Here is a 15740-nt window from a genome sequence, read left to right as displayed (position 1 = left end):
TGGGTAGAGGCATATCTCAGATGTGTCTTCCTTGTTCCTGTCCTTTCCTAGGTCAAGGTGACGGTGGCACACTGCAGCCTGGCTTCCAAAGTCTTCTCTCCCCTATTCCTGGGAACAAGTCATGGGTCTACTGACTGCATTTCTCACCACGAAACAATGAGGAAGCAGTTTCTGTGATGTGGTTCAACTGATGCAGCACGAGTGGGAGAGACCAGGGCAACTGCTTCCTTATCTGCTTCCAAAGAAATTGCTTGCCCTAGAATTCCTCTCTTCCCTCTTTCTCAGGGTTGGAAGGTAGACATGGTGGTGACCAAGTCTGCGGGCTGCAAAGACCACAGATGGCAGAACCTGGATCCTTGCAGGAACTTAGGGAATTGATTTTCTTCCCAACCTGGATTTTACAGCTGGGGACTCTCATGTGAATTTAAAATTTCTATCTCCTTCCAGCTCCTCTGGGGACTCTTTGATAAAGCAGTTTAGCCTTTTTTCTAACTCAGTGGTGCTCAAAGTCTGGTCTTCAGATGTATAGCATCAGCAGTATCACCTGGGAACTGTTGGAAATGCAAATTCTCATCAACAGATGAATGGATAAAGGAAATGAGGTACATATATACAATGGAGTATTATTTGGCCATAAAAAGAAGGAAATTCTGTCATTTGTGGCAATGTAGATGGACCTTGAGAACATTATGCTCAGTGAAATAAGTCAGATAGAGAAAGGAAAATATTGTATGATTTCAGTTATATATGAAATCTAAAAACAAAACAAACTTGTAGAAACATACAGTAGATTGGGTGTTTTCAAGCTAAGGGGCAGGGGATAGAAATAATGGTCAAGGGTACAAGCTTCCAGTTGCAACTTCTGGGGTCTGAAGAACAGCATGGTAATATGGTTAACAGCACTATATCATGTACTTGACAATTACTAAGATAATGGACCTTAAATTTTCTTACCACATATAAAAATTAACTATGTAAGGTAATAGATATATTTACTAACTGTATTATGTTAATCATGTCACAGTATAAAGGTACATGAAATCATCACATTGTGTACATTAAATTTATGAGGGAGGACCCCACCAAAACTGAAATTATCTTCTGGAAGGTGGGCACCTTGTAGTACAGGGGGCCCACTAGGTGAGTATTCCAGGAACCCATCTGTATCAGTGTGCCTACTGGTGTTGTTGTGAGAGGCTATGTTTGGCTTCAGTGCATTTTATTTGAAGACCTTCAGGGAGTTTGTCCCTTTCATGATGGGTGGTTTACAAGTGCACCTGTCTACACCATGCCACACTGACTGTTTAGCAGTTTTTGACCGAAAAATGGCATGACCCCCATGCCCTACCCTCCCTATTCACCCAGTCTCATCCTGAGTGATTTTGTTTCCCCGTTGAAAAAAATCCTCAAAGGGAAACATTTTGCCTGTGTGGAAGAGGGGAAGATAAAAATGGCAGAGACACTAAAAGTCATCAAACTGATGAGTTTGACAACATTTTTTGAGCAAGGGAAAAATGTCTCAATAGGTATATTGCATCAAATGGAGAGTACTTGGAAGGTGGCTGAAGTTTTAAACATGTAAGAATAAATGCACAATTTTTTATAAATAAATCCCGTTTCTTTTGGGTCCCCTCTCATGTCCTGCATATCTCAATAAAATGGATAAAAGTAATGTGATAAAAAATGCAAGTTCTACAACATTAGACCTACTAAGTGTGGGGGTGAAACCCAGAAATCTTTTTTGCTTTAGGATGATTCTAAATTCACATACAGTTTTAAGAAATGATACTGAGAAATCTTCTGTACACTTTTCTCAGTTTTTCTCCAATAGTAACATTTGGCAAAACTGTACAATAATACCACAACAGGACACTGACACTGATACAATCCTCTGATTTACTCAGATTCACCCATTTTTGTGTGGACTTATTTGTGTGCATATGTTTCATGAATTTAGTTCTGTACAGTTTTGTTGCGTGTGTAGGCTGTGTGTCCATCACCACAGTTGAGATATGGAAGAGTTCCCATACTGAAGTGTCCCCAGTTACCTTTTCATAGCACACCACCTCCCTGCCCGGAGCTAGGTATTTCTTCCCAGCTCTATTGAGATATAAATATAACATCGTGTAAGTTTAAGGTGTACAATGTGTGTATTTGACACATTTATATGTTGCAGAAATGATTACCACCAAAGTATTGGCTAATACCTTCATCACCTCACATAACTACAGTTTCTTTTTCCTGGTGAGATCATTACCAGTGATCTATTTTTAACAAGCTCTCTAGTTGATTCAGATGTGCTAGAGTTTGAAACACAAGGGTGACTTGTTCTATAAAGAAGTTACTATTACCAGGCTTTTGCACCAGCATTGTGCCAGGCCCTGAGCTAAAGCACTTTAGTTGTGTCCTCTAAGTTGGTCTTTAGGGCACCCCATGGGGTAGGTACCATTATTATCCTCTATCACAGGAACCCAGTGTCCACGACAGGGCAGGAGATAGGATAGCATGGTTAATAACTGGCGATCTGAATCCAGGTCTGTCTGACTCCAGGCACCAGGCTCTCACCCGCTAACTAGTTTCCACTGACTTTCTGTTCCCAGCACAGAAGCATAAATGAGTCTACCTGGGAGTGCCTGTCACAGTGGATGCTTTGTGTACCTGTGGCCTACCAGGAGCCTGCCATGTCAGGTTCTCAGTCCCCAGAAAGATGCCCCTCTGAGCATTTTCTCACTATCACTAATCAAATGTTAATCCCATGAAAGTGTGAGTTTAGTCCTCCTGGTGAATGGCCAGCCACAGAGAAAGAACTCAAAAAAGGCTTAAATCATGGTGTTTTAGAGCTTAACTACCAGTTTAAGAATTCCTCCTGCTGAGCAGCTCCTTTTATTGGTGGGGAAAGGCAGGCTCAGGGAGGGGCACGTGTCCCATTTGGTTGGGCATTTGCTGGTTAAGTAAAAGCTGCCTGAAGCCGAAGCACCAAAGCACCGAGGGATGGCCTCAGGCCAGTGGGGGCAGTAAGTGCAGGACCCTTGGGAATCTGGTCTCCAGTGAGGTGACTTTGGCATCTGGAAGCCCAGTTGTCAGCACTGGTCCCCAGGATCGCCAGTTGCAGGGGGGTCCAACCCACGGTCTGCAGGCCACATGATGCCCAGGATGGCTATGGATGCAGTCTAACACAAAATCGTAAATGTACCTAAAACCCCTTTTGTGCTCATCAGTTTTCTTTAGTGTTTGTATATTTTATGTGTGGCCCAAGGCAACTCTTCTTCCAGTGTGACTCAGAGACGCCAAATGGCTGGACACCCCTGTAAGGGTTTTGAATTCTAGGCTGAAATCAGGTGCTGAAATTGAATGATAAGAAACTCATGGATGTGGATGGGTCAAATATTATGGAGTTTGAGATTTTAAGAGAAACCCCCAATTTAATTTGGGGTATGCTTGCCAGTTTTCTATCTTGTTCTATTGGGGAGGGCCTGAGGGCTGGGCCACGAGGACAGGAAATGTCAGTCCTTTCTTGGGATGGAAGAGACTTCACACACGGTGCAGCTTGTCCTCACTGGTGCAGTGCCTTCCATGTCACTGACTAAGCACTGAAGCTGAAGCTCTGAGGGATGGTCTCAGACCAGTGGGGGCAGTAAGTGCAGGACGCTTGGGGATCTGGTCTCCAGTCAGGTGACTTTGGCATCTGGAAGCCCAGTTGTCAGCACTAGTCCCCAGGATCGCCAGTTGCAGGGGGGTCCAACATATTGGTGATACTGATACATATTGGTGAAACCGATGACACACATTGTGTCAGTTCTTCCATGTGACCATGACAACAACCATCTGAGACAATGTGCTTCTCATTTCCAGTTCACATTTTGGGGATAAGAACAGGGAGACCAAGCTGCCTTAGCCAGACCCCCAGTTTCTTGCTTTGGGCTCCATGTCTGACCCACTTGGCCATACCACTCCTAATGAGCCAGAGGAAAATTAAAGAATATTCCTTGCTTCATTTTAGAAACCAAATCATTGAGTTTCCAGGTTGCATGAGTGGGTTCATTTCCTGCAAAGAAATCCTGTCAGCACATCTGACAGACTGGAATTTACTGGGGACAGCATTGTCCCACTTTCTCAGCCAGCCTGCCCCTTATCTAAACAGATGTCATTTTCACATATTTTACTGTGCTGTGACACCCGTCACTGTTCCCCTTCAGCAGCTGGGGTCCAGAGAGGGCAGGGGGCATGCCCCAGCTCACACAGCAAGGAACATCACAGCCAGGGTTTGAGCCGGGTGGTCAAAACTCTGGAGCACAGCTCACTCCTACTACCACATGGCTCCTCTCCTTATTAGAAACAATGTAATTAAGTGCCCTGGGCTTGCCATAATTCAAAATGTGCTTGACACCACAATCTACCCATCATGCCATCCATAACGGAACAGTGACAGGGGAACTGCCCTTGTGGCAGGTGTGCGATCTGATCGGTCTGACTCTTTCATCACCATGCACGCCGTATCTTCATCACCCCCCCATAGGACAATTTACAGTAATATTAAGAGTGAGATAAAAGGATATGTTATATCCCTTATGCACAACATACATTACGTGCCCATGCCCATCACAGCCCAGATGGTGCCAGACAAGGCAGGCTGCCGCTTTGTCAGGGAAAGTCACTTCATCAATTTTAGGGGGGCTGATGACCACTCTGTTCATCTGTATAACATGTGACAGTGTATAAAGCACGTCATCTCCATTCATTCATCTGTGCCTTATAACATGCCCTGTGATGGCATAGATATCCCAATCATTGTCACCACCCCCATTTCAGAGATGAGAACGCTGAGGCTCAGAGATGTAGAGAGATGTGCCCTAGATAATCTCTAGAACTAGTAGAGGCAGGGCTTGATCCCAGACCTGACTTCATATCTCCTAAGATCCTTATATTACAGATGTCTTCATTCATTCATTCATTCATTCATTCAACACATACTGAATTAGCACCTACCACAGGCCAGGCACTATGCTAGGTTCTGGGTGGAAATGGGGACGGAGACCCCCTGCTCCCACAGAGACTAGAGGAGGGATCTCCGCCAGGATGACTTTGCCCCTAGGGGACACTGGGGCAAATCTGGAGATGCCTTGGGTTGTCACAAGTAGGAGATGCCACTGGCATCTAGAGGGTGGTGGAAGGGAAGCTGCTAAGCACCTGGAATACACAGGACAGTCCCCAACAAAGAGCTTGCCATCCCGAACTGTCAGTAGTGCTGAAGTCAAGAAATCCTGGTTCAATATGTATTGAAGACAGAATTAATCAAATTACCCCACTAAAAATATGATTACAGAGAAATGAGAAATACAGGATGTGGCACAAATAATGCCCCCTTTTTATTACAAAGTCTTTTATTATAAAATCATAGCATGTAATTCTGTAACATAACAATGTCACACTCAAGCCCACCATGTGACATTTTATGTGAAATGTTCAAATTAAAACTATAAATCACTACACCCATATTATTACCCTACCAACCACACCCAAGCAGGTGTTACTTTGCCAGACACTGTGTATAAACAATAACAGCTGATGTCTGTGTAACACTCATGGGCCAGGCTGTGCTCCGAGTGTCTTTTACCTCTATTAACTCATTTGGTTTTAAAGCAATCCTTTGGGATGGATATTATTATCACCTCTTTTTATAGAGGAGAAAACTGAAGCTCAGAGAGGTTAAGTCCCTTGTCTAGAGTCACACAGCCACTCAATTTTTGGACTGGGGCTTGAATCTAGCCTGTTTGACCCCAGCTTCTATATCTTTGGCCCCTTCACTTCACTGCCTCCTTGTGAGACAAAGGACCTTATTGCAGCTTGGGGTTGAGGGAAGCATGGTAGGGGAAGGGCCACATGACAGGACATTCAAGGAACCCTAGGGTGTGGGGGGAAGATGGGAGAGCATTCCAGTTACAGGGAACAGCATGTGCAAAAGCCACATGGAGAGAGGCTGTGGAAACTGATTGAGAGTGAATGTGATGGGGAAGTGGGGGAGAGCTGGATGAAGCTGAAGTTGAGGGGTACAGCAGGGCCACAGACTAGATTTGCAGGGATGGTGGTGGGTCCTGAGCAGAGCAGCAACCAGTCCTGACTTGGACTCTGAAGGCCTCCTTTGGCTGCTCAGGGCAGAGAGGGGTGAGAGTGGGTATGAATAGAGGGGAGGACAGGGTAGGAGGAAACTTTAGGGCTGAGAGACAGACTGGCATGGATGGAGTGTGAAGTGGGTAGACATGAGAACTATTTAGGAGGTAAAACTGTCAGGAGGTGGTGATGGATGAGCTTTGGTTCAGGGTGGTGTGTAATGCATTGCTTATCACTGGGGGCCTGATGGTTTTGTAAGTTAATCCAAAGGTTTGCTTGTGGACAACCCTGTAGTCTGCTGGGCAGGGCTACTGGCCTTGCCCACCTCCTTGAACCTGAGAAGCTGTGTCCCTCCTCGTGGTCGCAGTTACAAAGCACAGGAGCAATAATGATGCTGCTTTGCTCTGCACACAGCCCTCTGTTTGTGTTCTCAGATGCGTCCAATTCACAGATAATTAATGTCAGCCAGCTGTCACCGCACCCCAGCTAATCACAGTGTGAGGGGAGGCACACTGGTCGATGAGCAGCTCAGAGATCTGTCAGACTCAGGAGAGGGCGCATTGCTTGCCCAGTCTCTGGAGAGTGTCATGAATTTAGCATGTCTGTCTGCTTTGTAGGTGCTGACAGTCTTCATCCCATGGGAGGCAGATGCTCAAGGTCATGGCTGCAGGTCCAGGGATCTTGTCTGGACAGGAGAGGGACTAGGAGGGGTGTTTGCTCCCAACATGTGCAGACACTGCCTCTTGCTTCCATGTACAAGCCACAGCTACCAACGGTCCTATTTTGGACTCAATACTGTGTTCAAAATTCAGATAATTAAGTGTGTTTTCAGAGGACTGAAGAAAGCAGCCACACTCTTACACTTGGAGCCCCTGAAACATTTCAGTCTTTGCCAAGTCTTTTTGCCTGTGTCTGTGCAGTTCCTTCTGCTGGGATGTAGTGTCTTCATCTCCAATATTCATACTCAATGCCACATGATCCTCAAGGTTAGACTTATTCAACAGCCATTTCCAAGGAATTGGCACCTGCCCTCTGTGTTCCAACAAAGCATTGTACGAACCTCTAGGGCATTCATTCATTCATTCATTCAACAGATCAGCTTTGAGCTCCTACTGGGCACTGGGTCTGGGCAAGGAAATACTTCTCAATAAGGCAGACTTGGATGGTCCAGAGCACAGTCTGCAGGGCAAGATGGCATTAAATGAAGATGATGCAAAGAATTAAAGTGTGATCAGTCCTTTCCACAATACATTTTGTTGTGTTTCCATCTCTCCTTCTTTCCCTCCTTGTCTTCTTCTTTCCCTTTTATTTCTGAATGGGAGATGTATTCACATAGTTTGTAAATCTAAAGACAAAAATAAAAGGTTTATAAAGGAATATACCCCTCCTTCCCCATCCTAGCCTCCTCCCTGTCCCCACCATGTAGCCACTTGTTTCCTTTCCCATGCAGCCTTTCAGACTTGCTTTATGCAAATGCTAGCACATATGAATATGCTTTCTTATCTTTCTCCTTTTATTTTGAAGAGAACAGACTGTACCTGCTGGATATAGATGACAATTTAACGCAGCTGAAGCACAGGTTTGTGGAACCTGGGCAGCAGGGAGTGGTGGGTTGTGAGGGGCCTTGAATGCCACCCTGAGGATCTTTTGACTATAGGCACATTCTGTGTTCTTTCTCAAATACGTCTGCAAGTCATGACAACTTCACAGAATGTACAGACCCAGCCTGTTGTCAGGAGCTGTTGATTAACTTCATTAAAAACAAAACAACAGCTACACCTGCCCCTGTCCCTCACCAAAAATTAAGAAAAATGAAACATGAAGCAAAGGTAGCACCAGGAATTTGTGTCACCTGGGTAGCTAGCTGCCTCTCCTATTTTCTCCTTCATTTATTTTCTGGAAAATATTCATTGACTCATAGATAGCTCCCTTCCCTTTGTCAGCAACCCACCCTTGGAACCAGATTGCTAGCTAAAAATAATGTATTTTTATTAAAAATCACTTTAAGTTGGTGCCTATTTCTAAGACAGATTCACATGTGGATAACCATCCAGTATTGCTTGCTATGGATAAGTGATGAATTATTTTAATCAGAAGTGGATTTAATAGCACTGCAAAAATAAATGTGGGAGATTTTTCACAATCTGGTCATCTTTCCTGATTCTCCTTATTTATATTTAGTATTCAATGAAGACTAATAGTGATGATTGGACATTCGATCAAATATCCCCAAAGCAGATGCATCCCACATGTAATAAAGACCGACATTGCTTCCTATAACTCAGGAATGTTTCTAGTCCCCAAGTGCAAAATCAGATGGGAAAACACAAAGACTTTCTCCCCCAACACCAGCAGGCATCTTTGGCAGCACTGCAGAGGAGCACAGTGCTGGATTTAGGCTGTCATCACCTAACACCTGTGGATTGGACACCTATTGTGTGCAACCACCACTTTGGGGAGATATAGCCTAATGTGTCAGAAAGAGACCAGCTCTGCCTGGTTTCCTGGCCAATTCCGCTTGAAACAAGAAACACCTCTGGCTACTCTGGGAACTGATCCTTGCTTTATTTTATGTCCTAGAGTGAAGCAGCTCTGTAGCATTTGGAAACAGAAGAGGCAAGTCCAGGGACATGGGGAGGGTTGATAACCAAGACAATGTATTATTTAGGGTACCTGAAGTCTAAGCAACAGAAAGAGATTTGGGCTGACTTGGGGCACAGGTAGTGGCACTGTCTAGACATGATGCTAAATATCACTGAATAGCCCAGAGCGTAATGCATACATCTCAGTAGGTCCAGTATGTTCTTAACATCTCCCTAATGGTCACTCATCTCTGACCGACAGAGAGCAAATATTAGGCAAATCTCAGTGTTTATATGGCAATGACATTTAGCCACAATAACAATGTTTTGTTTTCAGCATATTTGTCTTCATGGCTACTTTTTGCTGGAGATAAGTGACTCCATTTCTCCATACACAGTAGTGATTTCACGTGTCCTTTAAAATATGGGGTCCAGCAGAAGTAATGCCTACCTGAGTGTGGTTGGTAGGGCAATGATATGGGTATAATAATTTATAGTTTTAATTTGAACATTTCACCTAAAATGTCACATGGTGGGCTTGAGTGTGACATTGTTATGTTACAGAATTACATGCTATGATTTTGTAATAAAACATTTTGTAACAAAAAAGGGGCATTATTTGTGCTGGGCTCTATATTTTTGAGATAATAAATCAAATTAAAGATAATATGTTAAGTTAATAGAACAGGGGACAAAAGAATGGCAAAAACAGTAAAGATGGTATTCAACTGAGTAAATAGACTTTATTCACACTGGTTTCTGGAGTGAGAAGGGCATTGAAGGGTTAGACAAGGAAGGGAAACATTCAATAAGGTCTGTTTGTTGTAAGGATTTCAGGTATTTTATATAAATTAACTGAACTCCAGCTTCAGCTTATTAGCAAATGAGGTCAATATCTCCCCTTACACCCTTCCAAGTCACTAATGAAAAGTTGCCTGGGACAGGACCAAGAGCAGAACTCTGTGACAATCCACTACAGATCTCCCTGCTTGATGCCCATCAGTCATTTGCACTGTTGGCCATGCTGGTGTGATTTGTTATGGCTGCATAAAGAGAGATCTAGGGGCTCAGGGAGGAAAGGTCTTCTTTCCATGGGTCTGGCTGCCTGCCTCTGGACCCCAGAGGACTCGGCGGAGCCTATACACCTTCTTCTCTCACTAAACCGGTATCATCAGCTTTTGTTGATCAAGACATCACTCTGGGTTGACGGGGTAGACATTAGCAGCTGGGATTAATATGCTTTTCTCCCCTTCCATTCATTTGGAGAATTTCATTAAGGCAGGTTTCCTTCAGGAAATTGATGCTTTAATATTCTGCATTGTCAGCTGAGGGGCTGAATTTTATTTCTTGAATAACATTTAATTAAATGTGCAGGCTCTCTTTCCCTGACGCATCAGTGATCAGCATTGGGCCTACTTCCACTGCTCTTTGGAAAGTCAGGAGAGAGCCAAGTTGTGGACCAAAGTCCCACAGAACAGTACGGTTTATGTGTTGTATCACTAGTTAATGTTCAGAGTCCACCACTGTGGGCTGTTTCAGAAGCCCCGACCATGGCACAACCATTACGTAAATTCTGGCTTTTGGACTCTAACCTGTGTTTTGTCCAAGAGCTTTCCTGAGGGTCCTCTCTCAGACCAGGACTAGAGGCCCACAACCCAGTTTTATAAATAAAGTTTTACTGGAACACAGCTACACCCATCTGCTTATGTGCTCTCTATGGCTGCTTTTGGATGTACCAGCAGAACCACAGACCCTGAGGCAGGGCAGTAAGGAAGTACTGAACATTCTCTGGACTTCCTGGGCTTGTCTTAGGCTGAGTCCTTGCTCTATGTCAAGCATTCTGCACAGTGCATCTAATTTCAAGCATTCTTTCAACAAATATTTATTGAGCACCTGCTCTCACAGAGTTCAGGTGTGAGTATGAAACACTAGACAGGATAAGGGAGGACCCAGCTCTGCTTGCCAAAGGAGAAAGACAATGACCAAGCACCCATGGTAATCACTAGCAAATGGTGATTTGCTCATGATAAGAGAATGGTCAACGTGGTGGGTGAGGTTTAGGGAGGGGAGAAAAAATCTCCTGCTGATAAAAAGACTGAGACTCATAACTAGGAGGCTCCTAGCCCAGTTCTCAAGTTTCCAGTCTCTAGTTCTTTCCACCAAGCTTCAGTTTTGGTGTCTGTGAGAGCAGGAGGAAACCAACACCAAGGCTTTGGCTCTCCCATCTGTGCCTGCATGGAGCATAGAACTAGTTCACTCTCTAAGGCAGTGTCTCCCTGGAGAGCCCGACCCTGGGAGCCTTTAGATACACCTGATGACGCCGCTGGCCCGGATCAGCCATGGCAGGCAAATGAATGTCCAGGGGTGAGGTCTGGGCGTTTGTATCTTTAAAAAGCTCTCCAGGTCCTGGCTAGGTTTCTCAATTGGTTAGCACATTGTCCCATACACCAAAAGGTTGCAGGTTTGATTCCCAGTGAGAACATGTATCTGGGTTGTGGGTTCAAGCCCTGGTCAGGGCACATCTAGGTGGCAATTGATCAATGTTTCTCTTGCACATCTCTCTCTCTCTCTTTCTGTCGGTCTCTGTCTCTCTCTCTCTTTCTGCCCCTTCCTCTCTCTCTCAAGTCAATAAACATGTCCTCAGGTGAGGATAACAAAAAGAAAGCTCTTCAGATATTTCTAACCTGCAGTGGCCAAAATAGACAAGTCTTCACTGCAATATTAGGGCATGAATGATAAAGACAGAAGGCCCTGTGACCAGAAATTTCCATGACTCCATCCCTTCCTTCCACCCTCCTTTCCTTTCTATATCCATACATCAGCAAGGCAAGCAAGTACAATGTTGAAGCTAAGAGGCACTCTCACTAAAGAGACCTTCAACCACTCCTTCCCCACCATAGATATGCAATCTTTTTCTTAGAAACAAATGGAAGTGTTATTTTCATTTACTTACAGCCAAAACTTGTTAACCTTATGTACAATGTGGGAATCATTATAATGTCGCCTCAAGAAAATCTCACATAATATTTTGATGATTTTTCTAAGACCCTCCCAGGTGAAAGGGAAATAGAGGATAGAGGAACATTCTAGGTGATAAGAATGTGCAAAGCATGTACAAAGGTCCTGGGGCAGGAGGAATCATGGCACATTTACATAGTGGAAAGGAAGCCAGAGTAGCTGAGCTCATGGAGCAAAGGTAAGATGGTACAGCCTGAAGCTGGAGAGGCAAGTCAAAGCTGGACCACAGATAGAGCATTTCCCACTCCAGGAAGTGCTCCCTGACTCCCACTACCCTTGTTGGTGTGTCTCCACTGGCCTGTGCTTATCAGCATCTACTTTATAAAAGTATCGACTGCAATGGGGGTTATGGGGAAACTGTTCTGCCTAATATTCACCTGCTTCTCAGGACAGAGGGTCCCTGTGAGCATGTGAGGATAGGGCAAGAATCAGAGAGACACCCTTTCAGACCACAACACTGCAGCTATGGGGATCCCTGTTCTAGGACAAACACAGAGGAAGACAGCCCTGGAATCTAGAACATGAGCTGCCTCTAAGCAAGAAGACAGCGCACTGCTAGTTTGCTGTGTGATCTTGGGCCAATTATTTAACTTCCCTGGTTCATTTCTGCTGTGAGAGAGGTAGACAACATGCACTCAGAAGTCCCTTCTGCTCTTCTGGCTTTGCACTCTAAGTAGATGACACAGGCTATCCTAGTGGTTAGCCTCTGGGCCTGAAGGCAAATGGGAGTCAGTCCTGCTCAGAAACCTCCTCAAGAAAGAGCTGGCTGTGAGCAGTGTGGTTAGCTGATAGCTCTTTCAGGGTCTGCTTTAAATTTTGATGGAAAGTATTGTTCTGGGGCAGCTCCTGGCTGAGCAAGGTGATGGGACAAGGGCCTGTCAATTTCCTCCCTGCACAAGACTCCTTTGACAGCGACCTTTGCTGTGGAGCTCATGCTGCTGGGAGACAATCTATGAGGACTGCAAAGCCCCCTTAAGGCTCAGCTGACCTCCACCCTTCTCCTCTCACAGGTGTGATTTCAGCAAACTGCTTGTACTCCAACTTGGCCTCAGCATCTGCTTTTTGGAAAACCCAGTTGACCTCACTCTGCCACTCCTCAGCTTCTTGACCTCTCTGGCCAGGGTGTGCTCGTTTCCCAACTGGGCTAACAATGCTGTCTCCTGGAGTGGAGTGAGAATTAAATGAGAAAATGCATGTAGATTATTTAGCATAGTCTCTAGCATGGGGAAAACACCATGTGTGAGGTCTTTGTAATGTTTCAATAAGTATTTTATTAAAATGATGATTTAATTGTATCTCAAGAAACCAGAGAAGCTTGGGTTGAATTCCTTGCTGAGCTGTGTCTCCCATGGGTTTTGTGCAGGCACACCTCTTCTGCCCCAGGCCTTCCTCAGGTTCACTGCTTAGGGCTGGGGCCTTCCCACTCACTCCAGCCCAAAACAGAGCCTAGCAGAGCCCAGAGGAAGGTGGGGGTGGTGGGTGGCTGGGCTGAATGTGTGAGGGTTGATCTATGATGCTGCTCCTAGAAAGGAAGGCTTCAATTCTGCCCTGAAAGTGTGGCCTGAGCAATGTTGTTGATACATCTTCTGAGCTGTCAAACATTTCACAGGCACCTGCCTGGGCCAAGAGACAGTTTATAAGCTGCGTCTCTGCCTTGCAGTCCTGCCTTTTTGCTCTGGCATTTCGAGTTATGTTGTACTTGCTCAGGGGCCTGCAGTGTGTCTGCAGGCATGAAGACAGGGAGTGGGAAGGAGGAGAAATAAGCATGGAGAAATGAGGAGAAAGTTGAGAAAATGGGGTGTCACAGAAAGAGCACTGTGTCCCTGAGATTTGGGTCCTAGAATTCCCTGAGTGCCATGGGCCTGCCCTTGGGAGCATGTAGGGAATAAAGGTATACTAGGTATGTGGTTCTAAAGGTTGTGGGGCTTGAGATCCACTTTGAGGATGTAATACAGGGCTGTAGCCCCCATCCCTGTAAAAATGCAGACATACCCAAATACCTTCCTTCCCCAGGACCCTATCTGGCTGCCTGGATAGCTGCTAGGCTTCCTATGCACCCTTGCATAGCTTGCTTCTTGTCACATCTCAAGTGCCAGCTCACCTGTCACCTCAGGAAGGCTGTTCTAACCTCCCTGCTTATTCTCTGGCATAGTATGCTGTTTTTCCTTGTAAGTTTTTATCGCCCTTTGTAATTATATATCCATGTATTGTTTTCTTATTACCTGTTTCCTTGCTGACTTGTATGCTGTCCCGGAGAAAAGGGGCTGTGTCTATTTCTTTTCTTTTCTTTTTTTTTTTTTTTTTAGCAATGTAGCCCCTGGGTCTAGAATGGTGTGGGGCCTGGTGATGAATGATTGGGTGAATAGATGGATGGATGATCAAATGGCTGGCTCTGCACAGGTTTGAGAATGAACTCAGTGCCCTGAAAAATGGCACAGGTCCTTCTTCCAGCCTCACGGTGCAGCCCATGCTGTCCTATGGCCTGTGGTTCTGGTTCCCTGACTTTTCTGGGAACTTTCCTTTTCTTGTGCTTCCTGTGCCCAGCATGGCCTGACACAGATGTAGGCACACAGATGCCTTCTAAAGGATTTGCCCTTTTACTTCATAAGACCCTCCATGAATCTGTTCAGACTGTGAAAGGAGAGCCTCAGTAATATCAAGGTGGAACTTTCCTCTAGTTTTGGGGACAGGTGGGTAAAAGTCATATTTAATTTGATTTTAGACAAAAAAAGTACTATGCCATTTGTCGCACACCTGAACTGTTTGAGAAAACTGTTCACAGGGCTGCCAAGTGACCATTGTGCAAGCTGTGAATTGCGTGAGGCTGGACACCCTGCTTTTGCTCAGAGGGATCATACAACATCAGCATTTGTCTGGCCACCCAGTCCTGGGCATGTGGGCTACAAACCTTGAGGGCGTACCTGCTGTCATTCAGAAAATGCTGCCTGTTCTGTCTCCAGCCTTAGTTGGTGAAAGAACTGGAGGACAGGCAAGGATGGATGATGGATGCATGCCAGGGACTATGCAGTGGCCCAGGAGTGAGACGAGGTAGCCTGGAGCAGGGCAGTGTCAATGGGAGAAGGAACAGGGACTGTGGGTAGATGAGTCTTAGCCTCTAAAATATTCAGACAGTGAAGAACAGAGTGAGCTTCTGCCTTGCTTTTCATGGTCTCTTTAGTCTTTTGGCTTCAAAACCACTAATGTACTTTATATTTTAGTTTTTTCATATTTTAGTTCTTTCAACAAAGCAAATGTACAGCACTGTCATCAAATCTGGTAGAGGAACCCCTGGGAGAGGACATATCACCCATATGTTACTCATTCATTCATTCATTCATTCATCATTTATTTAACAAATACTTACTGAGCAACTACTATCTGCCAGCTTTTATTTGGCATCACATAAACATCTGCTCTTGTGGAGCTTACTTTCCATGGGAGAATAAGCAGTAGACACAAAACACAAGAACATTATATGATGTGATAGAAAGTGATGAGTTTCATGGAAAAAAATAGAGTCAGTAAAGAGATTTAGGAAGGTGGCAGAGAAATTGCAATCTTAGTGGGCAGTTCTGATGAGCTTCATTGAGGTGATGCTTGTTTGAGAACTTGAAGGGGATTAGAGTGACCATGGAGGAATTGGATGAGGGAAGATCCTTGCAGCCAGTGTGAGTGTCCTGAAGCAGGAGAGTCTTGGGCTCACAGTTTTCCCAATACCTACTGCACTCACTATCTTCTCTCATAGTGGAGTACACCTCCTTCACCTCCTTGAGTCAGGAGAATGCAGGAAGTTTCAATATTAACAAGACTCACTTTGCTAGAGGCTCAATTTTATGAAATATTTTTTAAAATATTAAGAAATAGACTTCAAAATTACACTAATTTTAAAGTGAAAACATGATGGTCTCAGGAAATATCATGCTCATGTTTGTAGCAGACTTCTGTTTTTTCTCCAGAACTCTTTTTTTTTCCAAGATTTTATTTGTTTTATTTTTAGAGAGGGAAGGGAGGGAGAAAGAGAGAGAGAAAGAG

Source organism: Phyllostomus hastatus, unplaced genomic scaffold, assembly GCF_019186645.2.
Source record: "Phyllostomus hastatus isolate PE091 unplaced genomic scaffold, TTU_PhHast_1.1 phas_contig_64, whole genome shotgun sequence".
Lineage (NCBI taxonomy): Eukaryota > Metazoa > Chordata > Mammalia > Chiroptera > Phyllostomidae > Phyllostomus > Phyllostomus hastatus.
This window is presented reverse-complemented; position numbering follows the sequence as displayed.